This window comes from Zea mays, chromosome 8 (genome assembly GCF_902167145.1).
Source record: "Zea mays cultivar B73 chromosome 8, Zm-B73-REFERENCE-NAM-5.0, whole genome shotgun sequence".
NCBI lineage: Eukaryota > Viridiplantae > Streptophyta > Magnoliopsida > Poales > Poaceae > Zea > Zea mays.
The window spans coordinates 18,360,947-18,379,740 of NC_050103.1; the positions used below are offsets into that span (position 1 = coordinate 18,360,947).

Genomic DNA, 18,794 nt, shown 5'->3' on the forward strand with positions numbered 1-18,794 from the left:
ATGTCTAAGCTTTGATCAAACCTTGTCCAAAATGACTTATTTTGTGACCAGTAGGATTATCTTTCTTTTGGAACTATCATGTGTTAGTGACAATTTTGTATGTCTAAACATTGGACATATTTCAATTTCACATTTTTAAGAAATGTTTCTACTTTCATCTAACAACCACCCAAGCTTCATCGTCTAATTCCTGCGGCACCGATCCCGACATCATCTTGCTTGGCAACATGTTTGGAGCTCAAGATAGTTCTATTTGATTATTGTGTAATCATATTGTTTCTCAGCCCTACATTATATGCCTTTCTATTTAGGTGATTATGTATCTATCTTTCACTAGGTTGTTGAACAGTAGACTATGTTGCAGACTTAAGAATCTGTTGACACATTGGTTTGAGCTAGAAAACTGCATTCTATACCCTGGTTTGTCTTGTCGTAAATTGTGCTTTACTAGGTAGTCAATACACATTTATTGTCTTAGTGGTTATCCAGTCCTACCCTGTCGATGCTGTCATAGTAGCTAAGGAGTTGCCTCGGGAGATAACCACATTTGTCCGTTGGAGCCAACCAAGTTGTCATTTCTTCTGTTTTTATTTTTATTGTTTGATTTGAATCTGTTTTCTCTTCTATGTTCTGTATTTTGATTGTGATCATGTGTTGACTGCTTGAAGTTTGATCTGTTATCTCATCTGTTGTTCCTTTTCTTTCTGGTATGGAGAGGGAAGCTAGGTTGTAAGGGCAATGATGATGCAAAAGTCATGCACCACGCTGAATGAGAGGATTTTCTCTCTTTGGGCTGACAAGCAAACTTTCTACCCATTTTTTGTTGAAGCCTTACATGTGTGCTTTCTTCTGTCTCCTTTTTTGTGTTGCTTAATGTGATACTTGGTTGGTTGCGTTTTGTGGAGTTCTTGAGTGATTTCTAAGAACTGGATGATGTGGGCTGACAGATCCAACCATGATGTTGACTGAATTTTATTTGTGGTCAAGAATTAATAAACAGAATAACCAGTGTACAATTTGTTATACAAATTTGAAAGTTGGTCGCCTATCTTCTACTACTGTTTATTGAATTGTTTGAAGCACTGGTTTACTTGATTCAACAAAATTTCTATTTACATTATACAAACTTGTGTTAGACTAAAATATCAATCTCATGGTCACTGAATGGTGCTTCCAAAATATTATACTGTAAAGACCTACTGAAGTGTAGAGCAGAGAAGGGCACCTGTGTTAGACAAAAGTATGCTATCACAACCAATTAAAAAATATTAACAAGTTAATGTGCAACTTTGCCTGTTTGTCATGGGTGTATTTAGGTGCATACAACAGTCAGTAACTTGTCATTATGGAATTACAATCAAGGATACAATTCCTGGTGACTGGAGTGTCTGTTTTCTTCCCTTGTATGTAAATGGGGTTGAGACAAGTCGAGTAGTTAATATGTCCATGAACTTTGCAATCCCTGGAACAATAGTTTAAAATCTTCACAAGACTTACCACTATATTTATCGGTAAATATCTGTAGAGAAGTAAATGTGGGGTAACAACAAGTAGCAGAATAGCTGAGAATCACTTTACAAGAGTAGAGAAAATAGTGCTAATTTGTTTACATAGATATACACATGTAGCATATTTTACATGGTACACTTTAGTGGTAATTAACAATGTGCATTTTGCAGAAGATACTTCTAGGTTTAATACTATAAATTAAATGACTGCGCATAATATGAAAAATCAGAAGTTCTTTAAACTATCTTCCCAATAATGGAGTATACGCTAGGTTGTTCACTGTCTGTTGTGGCTGCCAGTTACTCCCTCTTTTTGTAAGCCAGTTTAATTTTGGTATGTTGTCTAAATAACCATGCTTTATATTCCTAGGTACACAAGTGGTCTTTTTGTGGATTCTATTGTTGATTGAGTTGCAACATCAGTTGTAAGATTGCCTCGGATCTGTTACTATTCAAAGGAGAAATTGGCGAGCCTTATGATTAGCTCTTCTTAATTTATTCTATGTCGATGTGTTCTCTCTAAATATTCAAAATTAGCAATTTGAAGGCGTGTTGTCGTGGATGTAATTTTTATTCTTTTGGTTAGATGGAGATAAATATAAATTGATAACTATTCTAGAGTATTTGTGTCAGTCCACCTTCACCATATATAGAGATTGATAACTATTCTTGTGAATTTTATTTAGTTTTATAGCGTTCTCTTTTATTTAAATATTATCCAATTAAACATGTGTTCAAATTAAACTTTTACAACTTCAAGTTCATAAACAAATATGTTAACATTTACAAAACGAAATAAATATATTTCCAATGCATTTACAAAATAACTTTGATGCCTAGCGTTCCTGAAAGTCGCCTAGAGGGGGGTGAATAGGCGAAACCTGAAATTTATAAACTTAAGCAAGCAGTAAGGTCGGGGGTTAGCGTTAGAATTAAATTCAAACCCGAAGAGAGGGGAAAACAAATCAAATAAGAAACAAGGCGAGTGAACACGATGATTTGTTTTACCGAGGTTCGGTTCCAAAGAACCTAGTACCCGTTGAGGAGGTCACAAAGACGGGGTCTATTTCAACCCTTTCCCTCTCTCAAACGGTCACTTAGACCGAGTGAGCCTTCTCCTTAATCAATCGGGTCACTAAGACCCCGTAAGGAACACCACACACTTAGGTGTCTCTTGCTTTGATTACAAGTCACTTGAGAACAAGAATGAGAAAGAAGAAAAGCAATCCAAGAAACAAGAGCGCAAAAGAACACGGACACACTCTCTAACAAGTCACTAAATGTTTGAGTTGAATTCTAGGCTTGGAGAGCGTTTGATCTTTGGAAATGTGTCTTGGAGTGAATGCACTAGTTCTTGTATTGAGTGTGATCTCTGAAAAACTTGGATGCCAAAGGTTGTGGTGGTTGGGGGGTATTTATATCCGCCAACCACTTTGGTAGCCGTTGGGGAGGCTGCTGGCGATGGGCGCACCGGACAGTCCGGTGCGCCACCGGACAGGCATTGTTCCTTGTCCGGTGCGCCGCCACATCACCCAATCGTCAGGGTTCGGAGCTCGGTCGACCGTTGGAGCTTTGTCCTCTTGCGGCACCGGATAGTCCAGTGCCCCTCTGACTTCGCTGCTTTGACTTATGCGCGGTACTGTGCTGCACTATTCCTTCTGTCAAAGTCGACCGTTGGCGCAGAAAGCCGTTGCTCCACTGGCACACCAGACAGTCTGGTGAAATATAGCGGAGCGCGCCCTGGAATTCTCGAGAGTGGCTGGTTTGGACTTGTACGGCCTGGTGCACCGGACACTGTCCGGTGGCACACCAGACAGTCCAGTGCGCCATTGTTCAGCACACTCAAGTCCTTTTGCTCTTTTAAAATTGTGTCCCTAACTTGAATCCTTTATTGGTTTGTGTTGAACCTTATGCACCTGTAATACATGAATTCTAGACAAACTAGTTAGTCCATGTGTTTGTGTTGACTATCAACCACCAAAATTAATTATAGGAAATGGTTAACCCTATTTCCCTTTCAATCTCCCCCTTTTGCTGATTGATGCCAACACAAACCAAAGCAAATGTAGAGTGCAGAATTGTAACTACTTTTCATTTGAAATGTGCATATGTTACTTGGAATTAAACCAATTGAAAATCTCATTGAGTATGTATGGATTGCTTAACATTTTGGACCCATGTGCACCACTTGTTTTGTTTTTGCAAATTCTTTTGGAAAAATCTTTTCAAAGTCTTTTTGCAAATAGTCAAAGGTATAGAAATGAGATGGCAAGAAGCATTTTCAAGATTTGAAATTTCTCCCCCTGTTTCAAATGCTTTTCCTTTGACTAAATAAAAACTCCCCCTGAATGAAATTCTCCTCTTAGCTTTCAAGAGGGTTTTGAGATAGATATCAATTTGAAATTTTACTTTCACAAATCAAGTGAAACATATATACCAATTGATATAAAAAACTAATTTGAGAATACATCAATTGAAATAAATACCACCAATTGAAAAATACCAATTAAAATTACATTTCGAATTTTTTTGAAATGGTGGTGGTGCGATCCTTTTGCTTTGGGCTTAATATTTTCTCCCCCTTTGGCATTAATAGCCAAAAAACGGAGACTTTGAGAGCCCTTTTTCATCTTTCTCCCAAATGGTAATATAAATATGAGTGAAGGGTCATACCATTGAGAGTTTGGAGGAGCAACGACAAAGGGTAGATGATACCGGCAGAGTTGTGGAGTGGAAGCCTTGTTCTTTGCCAAAGACTCCATTTCCCTTTCAATCTACGACTTAGTATAGAAATATACTTGAAACACATTAGTCGTAGCCTTGGCACAAGAATAATAAGAAATATGCATTTGCACCAAATAAAAGAGACATGATCAAAGGTATATAAATGAGCTATGTGTGTAATATTTCAATCAAAGTTCCGAGAATCAAGTATATTTAGCTCATTCCTAAGTTTGCTAAAGGTTTTCTAATCTAATGGCTTGATAAAAATATCGGCTAATTGGTTTTGGGTATTAACATAATGTCACACCCGGTTTTGGAAGGCAAACCGAATGCGAACCATGTACGTGCCAGGATCAGAAACTCACGTACATAGCGATTACATAATTGGACATCATCACACAATGCTCGAAATAAATAGCGAAAAGGTACTTTATTACATCTGAATGTCCAAGACATCCATAGAGTCTATTACATAACCATTGTTCAACATAATTATCAAAGTGCGGAAATACGAAACATAGATGCTAAGCCTACACAGGCAGCTGACTAGGGGTTTGCCACTAAGAAAGAACTAGAACTCGTCATATTCCGGGAACTCCTCGAAGTCATCCATGTTGCTAGCTTCACCTCCTGAGCACTGAGAATAGTGGGGACAACCTGGGGTGGGGTGGTTTGTAAAGCAAGGGTGAGTACACTTCAACGTACTCAGCAAATGTCCCGTTTGGCTAAAGTGGACTAGCTGTATGTGGAGTGAAGGTTAAGCAGTTGCTTTTAGTTGGTCAAGTTTTATTATTATAAGTAGAGCCAAGTTTTAGTAATAACCTAGTTATTACCTAGAGGCACTCCCTCCAAGAGGAAATACCAGAGATCAGGATTATAATCACCATTGTTAATCATCATCATAAAAGTAACCATTGTTCTTCTAATCGAAGAGGATCCCAAGGCTGCTCATAACCGTGAGCACGACTGATATACCAGTTTCTAACACTCTGCAGAGGTTGCACACTTTACCCACAAGCCGTGATTCCCATTCTGCCCGGGGTTCTAGCCTCCCCATTGATCACTACCAAGGTGACCTAGCAGGGTTTCACTATGTAGCCTTTACAAAGATTTCCCAGAGGACATAGTCACACATTAGGTTTTTCCAGTTTGATAAACATAGTACATCTCCCCAAAGGAAGGGTGACTAACAAAAACCAAATCAAAGAACCTCTGCAACCATCCTCGGCAGAGCAAGTACTGTGCCCGGACCCCATTGACGGCCCTACGGCGAAGCCAACTACTCCTCTGGTTCATCTAATTATTCAGCTAAGGGTGTCCCATTCTACCCTCATGGTTGCACTGTTATCCTAGGTTGTCACTCTTCAAACAGGTCCTTACGGAGAGGCACTCAGGAAAGAGCCTGAGCCCCCTAAAGAATCATAAGAACCTCATCAGGATAACATCATCGTATCATAAAAGATCACATCATGTTCATTGATTAAGTTGAAGCAGTAGCATAAGTAACCATGATTAACCCATAAAGGTAAACAAGGGTAAGGTAAATACAAACTAGTCAATCCTTAAGTTTCAGTAATGTAATACAGGACAGTGAATTATAAAGTAAGGTAGGACATGATAGGTCTGAGGACACTTGCCTTCACCAGGTTGTTGCTCAGGGAGGTCTCCAACAACACACTCAGGAAACTCGGACTGCTCGATGTCTAAATAAAGCGAGCATGCATTCAATACATTTGGAAAGTACGAATGAACATCACAGCAAACATGTACAAACATTGGAACACATACTAAAAGGACACAATACTAAATAAAGGATAATGAATTCAAAGTATAACATAAACTATAACTTACATTAACTTTGTTTGAAAATAGATTATTATTTCTCCTAAGTGTTATTTACAAGTACAAACTCATAGATCAATTTATTTTATGGTGACCTAAGATTTAGAACAGAGATGAACTTATGTAATACATATTATTAATCTCTCAAGCTTAAACAAGTTTAAATCTCTAAAGTTCTCCTTTTATTTATTTTATTAAATAAACATACATTCATATTAGTTCATATTCCATCCTAAAAATTAGAGTGTGCAGACAGTAAATGAAACCATTTTATTTAGACAGAGAATATTTTTATGAACATTTTGCAATTTGGATCACTAAATTTGGAGTTCATATGCAAAAGTTATGAAATAAACAAGTTTGGGAATTCAAAATAAGAAATTAGGGCTAATTCTGTGATTATTTAAAAGTCCAAGGCTAAATCTGCAAGATTACAGGGGCCTGCGCGCGAAAACCAGGGACGGCGGGTTGATTTCCTAAAACCAGGGGGTTTCTTAAGCAAAACAGCCACGCGAAGGGGTATCGGGTGAATCTAACCGCTAGATCAGAAACCGACGGCTGAGATTAGATCTGCGGCTGAGGGCACGCGTGGGCGGGCGGGCGAGCGCGGCCGACAGGTGGGATAGGGAGTGTCAGCGACAGGGGGAAGAGAGCGCGCTGGCCGAGTGGGCCCAGCACCAGAGGGGAAACGGACGGCTACAGGGGTCCGAGGGGTCTGAACCGTTCGATCAAGATCGGACGGGGAAAAGTCAGACCGGGACAGATGAGCGGCTACGGGTGGCGCTGACAGGCGGGCCAGGGCGTCAGGCGCACGTGCGTGAAGCGGTATCTCGCGGTCCGAGCCATTCGATCAAGATTGGACGGGGAGGATCAGACCAGAAAAACAGACGGCTGCGGGCGGCGCTGCTCCTCTCCGCGGTGGTGAGGTCGCCGGAGTTGAGGCAGGCACAAGCTAGGGTGGCTCCAGGGTCGCCGGAGTTGGGCAGAGAGGAAGAGGGTGCCACGGCGAACTCGATGGCGGGGAAGAGGCCATGAATCCACGGGCAGAGAGGGGAGAACGGCGGTGAGAAGGTCTCGGGCAGGCCGGAGAAACTCTAGTGAGCGATTCCGGCCACGGGGAGGGGACTTAAGGCGCGCTAAGGCCTCGGCTGGCTTCAGTAGAGATAGGCGCGACACAGGGATCTACTCCGGTGAACTAGACCGAGCTAAGTCGGCCGGTCACCGCGCGAGCACGGCGGACCGCCGCGGTCGAGCACCGGCGAAGGCGAAATTGGACGAACACAGGGCGCAATAAGGGAAATTGGGCACAGGGATGAGTGTCTCACCTTAGGGCGAAGCTCAGGGAGGCTTGGAGCGGTCTCCGGCGAGCTGGATGGTCGGGAACACGAGCGTGGGTCTCCGGCGGCGGCTGGTGGCATGGGCAGAGCGCGAGAGAGGGTGAAGCTGTACGAGATGAGGTGAGGGGTATGTGCGAGGCACTGGTGGGGCTCTAAAAAGGGATCTGGGCGCGTGGGCGAGCGTCGTGGCCGAGAAACCCGGCGACGTGCGCAAGTGCGCACGCGCTGGTCCACGGCGGGCGCGAGGAATGCGAAACTGATCGGTTGGCCCACGGCGCAGAGGGAGAAAAGAGGGATGCTCAGGGCAACGGCTCGACGACTGGCAATCCGGGCCCGTGAGACAGAGAGAGAGGGAGAGCGAGCGGGTGAAGTAACTGGCACCGATAGGCTGGGTCCACTGGGCAGCGAGAGAGCGAGGGAGAGTGGGCGCTCGGGGTTGCGCCGACAGGTGGGGCTCGCCTGTCACGCAGAGAGGGCGCGCGGGCACAGACGCACGCGGGCCGACCTTAATGGGCTGTCTTGGGTCGAATTAGCTTTTTCTATTTCCCTGGAATTTCTAATGCCTTTTCTATTTATTTTCTCTAGGGTTTTCAAATCCAAATTCAAACTAGGTTTCAAATTCAAATCAATTCAAACTTGTGCAACACTTCCAAGAATATTGTAAGCTCAGCATGATGCAACATGTCATGACTCATAAGGTTTTGGCAAAAATAAATAATTAACCTCCACTAGGTTAAGCTATTTCTAATTAAAAAGGAAAAAGAGAGAGAGAGGATCTAGAGAGAGAAAGCCTAGAGTGAGAAAAGGAAGAGTAACACATGATTTTGGGTGATAAATAGAAAGAAATTTTATACCCCCAAAATCAGGGTGTTACAGACCTATCCCCCTTAAAAGAATCTCATCCTCGAGATTCAGGGCTGGCTAGAAAAGAGTTCAGGGTACTTGGCTCTCAGATCATCTTCTCTTTCCCAGGTTGCTTCTTCTTTTGAGTGGTGACCCCATTTGACTTTGCACATCCTGATGGTACTTCTCCGAGTGACCCGATCTGCTGTCTCCAGAATTTGAGTTGGCTTCTCAATATACGTCAAATCTTCTTGAACTTCAAGATCCTCTGCTGCCAACTGCTCTTCTGGCACTCTCAAGCATTTCTTCAACTGTGACACATGGAACACATCGTGCACTGCGGACAGTTTCTCTGGTAAGCTGAGCTGATAAGCCACTTCTCCACGTCTGGCCTGAATCTGATATGGGCCGATATAGCAGGGTGCTAGCTTGCCTTTGACTCCAAACCTTTTGGTTCCTGTGATGGGTGACACCTTTAAGTAAACATAGTCCCCCACTTCAAATCTGAGTTCTCTTCTTTTGGTGTCAGCATAGCTTCGCTGTCTGGACTGCGCTGCCTTTAAATTCTCTCAGACCATTCTGATATTCTCTTCGGCTTCAAGCAAAATCTCTGGACCGAATACATGTCTTTCACCAGGTTGGTCCCAATGCAATGGAGTTCTGCAATTCCTCCCATAAAGCGCTTCAAATGGTGACATCTTCATACTGGCTTGATAGTTGTTATTGTAAGAGAATTCTGCATACGGTAGCCTCTCGTCCCATCCTAACTGGTCTTGCAAAGCACAAGCTCTCAACATATCCTCAAGAACCTGGTTGGTTCTCTCAGTCTGACCATCTGTCTGCGGGTGATAAGCTGAACTGAACTTCAAGTGCGTACCCAAAGCTTCATGTAGTTGTTGCCAAAAGTGAGAAGTAAATTGTGCGCCTCTATCCGATATTATCTTCTTTGAAATACCATGCAAGCACACAATCCGAGACATGTATAACTCTGCCAACACTGTGCTGTTATAGGTGGTCTTGACTGGTATGAAATGGGTTGTCTTTGTCAAACGGTCCACTACTACCTAGATGGAGTCATAACCTGCTCGAGTGCGGGGCAGACCAACTATAAAGTCCATCCCAATCTCATCCCATTTCCACTGAGGGATCTGCAACGGTTGCAACAAACCTACAGATCTCTGATGTTATGCTTTAATCCTCTAGCAACTATCACACACAACCACATACTCTGCTATTTCTCTTTTCATACCATACCACCAGAAACTTTTCTTCAGGTCTTGGTACATCTTCTCACTACCAGGGTGTATAGAGTATGCTGTCTCATGAGCTTCCTTGAGAATCAGTTCCCGGATTGAATTGATATCGGGAACACACAATCTGTCCATGAACCATACCACTCCTTCTGCATCTTCATGGAAATCCTTGCCTTTTCCATTTATGATCAGCTGCTGGATCTCGTTGATCTTCTCATCATCCTTCTGACCTTTTCTGATATTTTGCTCTAGAGTGGGTTCCAACTCGATTGTCACTCCTTGAGTGTTGTTCAGAAATCCGAGACTCAGTCTGTCGAACTCCTTCGCTAGCTCATACAGCATCGGGTGAGCGGCCAACATATTGATTTGACTCTTTCGGCTAAGAGCATCTGCAACTACATTGGCTTTGCCTAGGTGATAATGAATCTCCAGCTCATAATCTTTGATCAACTCTAACCATCTTCATTGTCTCATGTTTAACTCTGACTGAGTGAATATGTACTTGAGGCTCTTGTGGTCCGTGTAGATATCACACTTCTGCCCATAAAGATAATGTCTCCAGGTCTTCAATGCATGAACCACTGCCGCTAATTCCAGATCATGAGTAGGATAATTCTTCTCATGAATCTTCAACTGTCGGGACGAGTATGCCACTACTCTCCCTTGCTGCATTAACACACATCCCAGTCCTATGTACGAAGCATCGCAATACACTGAGAACGACTTGTGAACATCTGGCAGAATCAGTACTAGCGTCGTTGTCAACTTCTCCTTCAATGTCTCAAAGGACTTCTGGCATGCTGGGGTCCACTTGAACTCAACCTTCTTTGCCAACAATGCTGTCATTGGTCTAGCAATCTTGGAGAAACCTTCAATGAAACGCCGATAATAACCGGCCATTCCGATGAAACTCTTGATTCCTCGGACATCTTTTGGTGCTTTCCAGTCCAAGATAGATGTTACTTCCTTTGGATCTACAACCAATCCCTCTAAGTTTATAATGTGACCCAAAAATAGGACTTCACTGATCCAGAACTTGCACTTGCTAAGCTTGGCATACAGCTGACAATCTCGTAGCCTCCGAAGTACTTTCCTCAAATGCTCCTCATGCTCTTGCTCATTCTGGGAATATACAAGAATATCATCAATGAACACCACTACGAACTTGTCGAGGTAGTCCATGAACACACTGTTCATCAGGTACATGAAGTACGTTGGTGCATTCGTCAATCCGAATGACATAACCATGAACTCATATAGTCCATACTTAGTGATGAATGTTGTCTTTGGTATGTCTGCAGGTCGGATTCTAAGCTGATGGTAACCTGACCTCAGATCTATCTTTGAGAACATACTAGCTCCTCTCAATTGATCAAATAAGTCTTCAATTCTGGGTAGGGGGTACTTATTCTTGACAGTGACTTCATTCAAAGCTCTGTAATCGATGCACATCCTGTTCGTGCCATCCTTCTTCTCCACAAATAACACTGGGGCTGCCCATGGTGAGGTACTTGGTCTGATGTAGCCTTTCTCTAACAACTCATCAATTTGCTTCTTGAGTTCCACAAACTCTGGTCCAGACACTCGATAAGCTCTCTTGGAAATAGGGGAGGTGCCTGGGATAAGCTCTATGGCAAATTCAACTTTCCTTTCAGGTGGCATGCCTGGTAACTCTTTAGGGAATACATCGGGGAATCCTGACACAATCCTAATTGTTTCAATCGGATTGGACTCCTTGTCATCTACTGATAAATGGTGACAAGCTCCTTCTTCTAGTTCAGGTAAGTACAGCTTGGTTACTACCTCCTTTCTGGATGGGGACACCAACTTAAATGTTCTCTTGTCACAACTGACAGTGGCTTGATTTCTATGTAGCCAATTCATCCCTAGGATGACATCTAACCCTTGAGTTCTCATGACTACTAGGCTAGCGGGGAAGGTTATCCCCCTTATTTCAATCCTTAGATTCGGACAAATCCTATCGGACTGAACTTTTCCCCCAACTGAATTAACTCTCAAAGGTGGGATCATTGGTTCTATGGCGATGTTATGTGATTCTACCCAAGATGCAGAACAAAAGAATGTGTGGCACTAGTATCAAATAATATTTTTGCTGGGTAGGATTCGACTGGAAACATACCTACTGCCACGTCATGAGCATCCTAGATTGCTTCGCCCTCCAGGTGGTTCACCTTTCCACAGTTGTAGGCCTGACCACAGACTACTGGTGCTTGCTGTGGTGCTCCTTGTCTCGCTGGGGCATTGACTGCTGGTAGTTGTTGGGCTGCTTTCTTTGGACAACTCTTCACCCAATGATTCTGTTCTCCACAGTAGAAGCATGCATGACCTCCTACTTGAGCTGGCGCTGCTTGACTGTTCTGATTGGTTGCTGGGACAGGAAGACGAGCTGTCTGGTTGTTCTGACGTTGGTACTAATTTCCTCCTTGCTGGTTGCTCTGATGGTACTGCTGCTGCTGAGGAAACTGCCTCTGGTACTGCTGTTGCTGGTTGTGACGATGATGCTGGTGCTGATGTTGGTGACCTTGCTTGAATTGCTAAGGTGGGTTGCCTGAGTAGCGAGGATGGCTGCTACTCCCAACCTAAGGTCCACCAATTTTGCGTTTCCTGTCCTCCATCTCCCGACGCTTCCTTTCAGTCATGATTGCTCTGTTGATCAAATGCTGGAAGGTGAGGAAAGTGTGGTTCATCAACTGATAATGGAGGGGATCAATCAATCCTCTCAGAAAGCGGAACTGCCTCTTGGCATCTGTGTTGACATCTTCTGGGGCATAACGCGACAGCTGCAGAAACTTATCCCTATACTCACTAACGGACAGGGGACCTTGCTTCAGGGCGAGAAACTTCTCCTTCCTCACTATCATCAGTCCCTCGGGCACATGGTAGTGACGGAAGTTATCCCTAAACTCCTCCCAGGTAATGGCTTCAGGGTTGGCATGGGTGGCGAGGTAGGACTCCCACCAAGACTGTGCTGCTCCCCTCAGCTGTCGGGGACCATACAACACCTTCTCGCGATCGTTGCACTGGGCAGTGTGCAACTCATGCTCCATGGTACGCAGCCAATCTTCCGCATCCATGGGACCTGCAGAGTGGGCAAAGACAGGGATGGCCCCTCATGAATTCTACCCGCTTGTCTCTGGGCACTTGTGGCATCTGGACTTGCATTGGAGGCTGAGGTGGTGGTGGCTGCTGCTGCGCCTGCTGCATAGCTGCTAAGGTCTGACCAATTGCCTGGACTGCTTGGGTCTGCATCAAGAACATCTGCTCAATGGTCATCGGGGGTGGCGGTGGCAATTGCTGCTATGGAGCTGCTCCTCTTGGGGTGCCGGCTGCTCTTGCTGAGCACGCCTCGAACCTCTGCGCCTGTTCTCAGACATCTGTAGAAACCACACACATATTAGATCTGACTTTGCAGTCTTTCAGTGTAAGAAAAGATGTATAGAAGATCTTCATAGAACTGAACAGTTGACCATCTTCACTGACAGCTTCTCAGATAAAGAGGGAAGTGGAAGTAAATGGATTACCCAACTAAATAACTGACTTTTATTAGTAACTACACCAAGTTGCAGGGGATACCCACACCTTGGTGACAATCATTACAAAGATTCAAGTTCATTACATGTTCATCATGACAAGCATCCAACAAAAGATAACCAAACTAACTCTAACTAAGACTGACTAGACCAATACACTGAGTTAAACATTATTACAGACTTCGACTCCATCAATCTATGGATCTAAATCTATGCGGGTCCTGCAGTCTGGGGCACCATAGTCGAAGCGACCACGGGGCGGTGAACGGTAAGGGTGCTGAATCCCAACAGGGGCGGGAGAACCACCATCAAGATAGCGGCGTGTCGTGCATTCCGCACGTAATTCCGCAACCTCCACCCGAACTTTGCCCAACTCGTCAAGGGTGTAGTCCAACTCTGTGTTGAGCACGACGACCAAGTTGACCATGTTGTTCAGACTGGGATTGCCCTCACCAACTGGCGAGACAATCACACCTCCAGCACTGCTGGTCGAACGGCGAGGGTAGTACTTCAGGTCAAGGCCATCAGCTACCCCGCTGAACAACAAGCAATAGTGAGAAAGTGCACGTCGTTCTGCATCTTGCATGGCTGCCTCGGCAGTGTCCCTCTCAGTGATAGGATAGTGCTCCGAGAAGGCCTCTACACCCCGGAGATCATCGTCCGGACGGCGCACCAAGCAAGTAGCCTCCCACTGGTCCGGGTATAGCCCGCGACGATGCTGGTAGACTACACAACGGTACTCGATGGACCAAGTGTGTCGGTCGAAAGCCTGACGCAATAGGGTATCAAGAGCGTCGTGGAAGTGACACCCGCGAGCGGCGTCACGAGTGATGGGTCTAGCAATCCATCCATCTGGCTCTGGATCCTCCGAAAGCTTCGTGTCGTGGCTCGAACTGCCACCGGCGTCGTCGTCGTCTCCGTCAAGGTCTCCTCCAGCAGCCGGGATGCCCTGAGGTGGTGCAGAGGCATCTCTGGCTGAGGTGCAGGGGAAGGAGGCCTCTCAGACTCCACCTCCTGCTGAGGCAAGGGGGAAGAGTCCTGCTGCTCCTGGTCCTGCTCCTGGCGTCGGCACTCCTGCTCCTCGTGCAGGCGACGATGCAGTCTCTCCAAGTGGCTGGACTGACCTGACACCGTGCGATGCAGGGGACGCTCTGCCAGGCGAGAAGGCAAAAAGGGGATCACAGACTTACATGTCACCTGATACGGGCCATCTACAAAAGACACCGTAAGCACAAGAGTAAGAGTAGAACTATGAGACCAGAAAGTAAACAGAAAGAAAAGTGAGACAAAAACGTTTGAGATAAGTAGAAAACATAGAGTTGGTCAAGATGACCAACTTTTGAAAGAACTCTAAGGTCAAGGTAAGAGTAGAGGTCTATAGTCCTTAGGGCGACCATTCTAGTCTAGGTTAGTGGTCCTACAGTCAGCAAGACTTTGATACCACTTATGTCACACCCGGTTTTGGAAGGCAAACTGAATGCGAACCATGTACGTGCCAGGATAAGAAACTCACGTACATAGCGATTACATAATTGGACATCATCACACAATGCTCGAAATAAATAGCGAAAAGGTACTTTATTACATCTGGATGTCCAACACATCCACAGAGTCTATTACATAACCATTGTTCAACATAATTATCAAAGTGCAGAAATACGAAACGTAGATGCTAAGCCTACATAGGCAGCTGACTGGGGGTTTGCCACTAAGAAAGATCTAGAACTCGTCATATTCCTGGAACTCCTTGAAGTCATCCATGTTGCCAGCTTCACCTCCTGAGCACTAAGAACAGTGGGGACAACCTGGGGTGGAGTGGTTTGTAAAGCAAGGGTGAGTACACTTCATCGTACTCAGCAAATGTCCCGTTTGGCTAAAGTGGACTAGCTGTATGTGGAGTTAAGGTTAAGCAGTTGCTTTTAGTTGGTCAAGTTTTATTATTATAAGTAGAGCCAAGTTTTAGTAATAACCTAGTTATTACCTAGAGGCACTCCCTCCAAGAGGAAATACCAGAGATCAGGATTATAATCACCATTGTTAATCATCATCATAAAAGTAACCATTGTTCTTCTAATCAAAGAGGATCCCAAGGCTGCTCATAACCGCGAGCACGACTGATATACCAGTTTCTAACACTCTGCAGAGGTTGCACACTTTACCCACAAGCCATGATTCCCATTCTGCCCGGGGTTCTAGCCTCCCCATTGATCACTACCAAGGTGACCTAGCAGGGTCTCACTACGTAGCCTTTACAAAGATTTCCCAGAGGACATAGCCGCCTGTTAGGTTTCTCCAGTTTGATAAACACAGTACGTCTCCCCAAAGGAAGGGTGACTAACAAAAACCAAATCAAAGAACCTCTGCAACCAACCTCGGCAGAGCAAGTACTGTGCCCGGACCCCATTGACAGCCCTACGGCGAAGCCAACTACTCCTCTGGTTCCTCTAATTATTCAGCTAAGGGCGTCCCATTCCACCCTCATGGTTGCACTGTTATCTCGGGTTGTCACTCCCCAAACAGGTCCTCACGGAGAGGCACTCAGGAAAGAGCCTGAGCCCCCTAAAGAATCATAAGAACCTCATCAGGATAACATCATCGTATCATAAAAGATCACATCATGTTCATTGATTAAGTTGAAGCAGTAGCATAAGCTAACCATGATTAACCCATAAAGGTAAACAAGGGTAAGGTAAATACAAACTAGTCAATCCTTAAGTTTCAGTAATGTAATGTGGGACAGTGAATTATAAAGTAAGGTAGGACATGATAGGTCTGAGGACACTTGCCTTCACCAGGTTGTTGCTCAGGGAGGTCTCCAACAACACACTCAGGAAACTCGGACTGCTCGATGTCTAAATAAAGCGAACATGCATTCAATACATTTGGAAAGTACGAATGAACATCACACCAAACATGTACAAACATTGGAACACATACTAAAAGGACACAATACTACATAAGGGATAATGAATTCAAAGTATAACATAAACTATAACTTACATTAACTTTGTTTGAAACTAGATTATTATTTTTCCTAAGTGTTATTTACAAGTACAAACTCATAGATCAATTTATTTTATGGTGACCTAAGATTTAGAACAGAGATGAACTTATGTAATACATATTATTAATCTCTCAAGCTTAAACAAGTTTAAATCTCTAAAGTTCTCCTTTTATTTATTTTATTAAATAAATAAAACATACATCCATATTAGTTCATATTCCATCCTAAAAAGTAGAGTGTGCAGACAGTAAATGAAACCATTTTATTTAGACAGAGAATATTTTTATGAACATTTTGCAATTTGGATCACTAAATTTGGAGTCCATATGCAAAAGTTTTGAAATAAACAAGTTTGGGAATTCAAAATATGAAATTAGGGCTAATTCTGTGATTATTTAAAAGTCCAGGGCTAAATCTGCAAGATTACAGGGGCCTGCGCGCGAAAACCAGGGACGGTGGGTTGATTTCCTAAAACCAGGGGGTTTCTTAAGCAAAACAGCCACGCGAAGGGGTATCGGGTGAATCTAACCGCTAGATCAGAAACCGGCGGCTGAGATTAGATCTGCGGCCGAGGGCACGCGTGGGCGGGCGGGCGAGCGCGGCCGACAGGTGGGACAGGGAGTGTCAGCGACAGGGGGAAGAGAGCGCGCAGACCGAGCGGGCCCAGCGCCAGAGGGGAAACGAACGGCTACAGGGGTCCGAGGGGTCCGAACCGTTCGATCAAGATCGGACGGGGAAAAGTCAGACCGGGACGGATGAGCGGCTGCGGGTGGCGCTGACAGGCGGGCCAGGGCGTCAGGCGCACGTGCGCGAAGCGGTATCCCGCTGTCCAGGCCGTTCGATCAAGATCGGACGGGGAGGATCAGACCGGGGAAAAAGATGGCTGTGGGCGGTGTCACTCCTCTCTACGGCGGTGAGGTCGCCGGAGTTGAGGCAGGCGCGAGCTAGGGTGGCTCCGGGTTCGCCGGAGTTGGGCAGATAGGAAGAGGGTGCCACGGCGAACTCGATGGCGGGGAAGAGGCCATGAATCCACGGACAGAGAGGGGAGAACGACGGTGAGAAGGTCTCGGGCGGGCCGGAGAAACTCCGGTGAGCGATTCCGGCCACGGGGAGGGGACTTAAGGCGCGCTAAGGCCTCGGTTGGCTTCAACAGAGATAGGGGCGACACAAGAGATCTACTTTGGTGAACTAGACCGGGCTGAGTCGACCGGTCACCGCGCGAGCACGGCGGACCGCCGCGGTCGAGCACCGGCGAAGGCGAAATTGGACGAACACATGGCGCAATAAGGGAAATTGGGCACGGGGATGAGTGTCTCACCTCAGGGCGGAGCTCGAGGAGGCTTGGAGCGGTCTCCGGCGAGCTGGATGGCCGGGAACACGAGCGCGGGTCTCTGACGGCGGCTGGTGGCGTGGGCAGAGCGCGAGAGAGGGTGAAGCTGTGCGAGATGAGGTGTGGGGTGTGTGCGGGGCACTGGCGGGGCTCTAAAAAGGGAGTTGTGCGCGTGGGCGGGCGTCGTGGCCGAGAAACCCGGCGACGTGCGCGAGTCCACACGCGCTGGTCCACGATGTGCGCGAGGAAGGTGGAACTGACAAGGTTGGCCCACGGCGTAGAGGGAGAAAAGAGGGACGCTCGGGGCGACGGCTCGACGATTGGCGATCCAGGCCCGCGAGACAGGGAGAGAGGGACAGAGAGTGGGCGCTCGGGGTTGCGCCGATAGGTGAGGCTCGCCTGTCAGGCAGAGAGGGCGCGCGGGCGCGGACGTATGCGGGTCGGCCTTAATGGGCTGCCTTGGGCCGAATTAGCTTTTTCTATTTCCCTGGAATTTCTAATGCCTTTTCTATTTATTTTCTCTAGGGTTTTCAAATCCAAATTCAAACTACGTTTCAAATTCAAACCAATTCAATCTTGTGCAACACTTCAAAGAATATTTTAAGCTCAGCATGATGCAACATGTCATGACTCATAAGGTTTTGGCAAAAATAAATAATTAACCTCCACTAGTTTAAGCTATTTCTAATTAAAAAGGAAAGAGAGAGAGGATATAGAGAGAGAGAAAGCCTAGAGTGAGAAATAGAAGAGTAACATATGATTTTGGGTGATAAATAGAAAGAAATTTTATACCCCCAAAATTAGGGTGTTACACATAAGCAATCTCGATATCCCCCTTTTGTTAGTGATCTCTCAGAAAGTGATACCGGATGTCTATGTGCTTAGTGCGGCTGTGTTCAACGGGATTATCCGCCATGCGGATTGCACTCTCATTGTCACATAGGAGAGGGACTTTGCTCAATTTGTAGCCATAGTCCCTTAGGGTTTGCCTTATCCAAAGTAATTGCACACAACAATGGCCTGTGGCAATGTACTCCGCTTCGGCAGTGGAAAGAGCTACGAAATTTTGTTTCTTTGTAGCCCATGACACCAGGGGTCTCCCCAGAAACTGACAAGTCCCTGATGTTCTCTTCCTATCAATTTTACACCATGCCCAATCAGCATCGGAATATCCTATTAAATCAAAAGTGGACCCCTTGGGGTACCAAAGCCCAAACTTAGGAGTGTAAACTAAGTATCTCATGATTCTCTTTATGGCCCTAAGGTGAACTTCCTTAGGATATGTCTAGAACCTTGCATACATGCATACGGAAAGCATAATATCCGGTCGAGATGCACATAAATAGAGTAAAGATCCTATCATCGACCGGTATACCTTTTTGAAAGTCGCCTAGAGGGGGGT

The 18,794-nt window shown here is 45.4% G+C and overlaps 1 non-coding gene across 1 annotated transcript; it reads left to right on the forward strand.

The window, feature by feature from the left end:
• The first annotated feature begins 733 nt into the window (after nucleotides 1-733).
• LOC111590004 (small nucleolar RNA Z221/R21b) lies at nucleotides 734-832 on the forward strand. The gene has a single exon (XR_004852300.1). It is a non-coding gene; the product is annotated as a small nucleolar RNA Z221/R21b (small nucleolar RNA).
• Nucleotides 833-18,794: the final 17,962 nt, after the last annotated feature.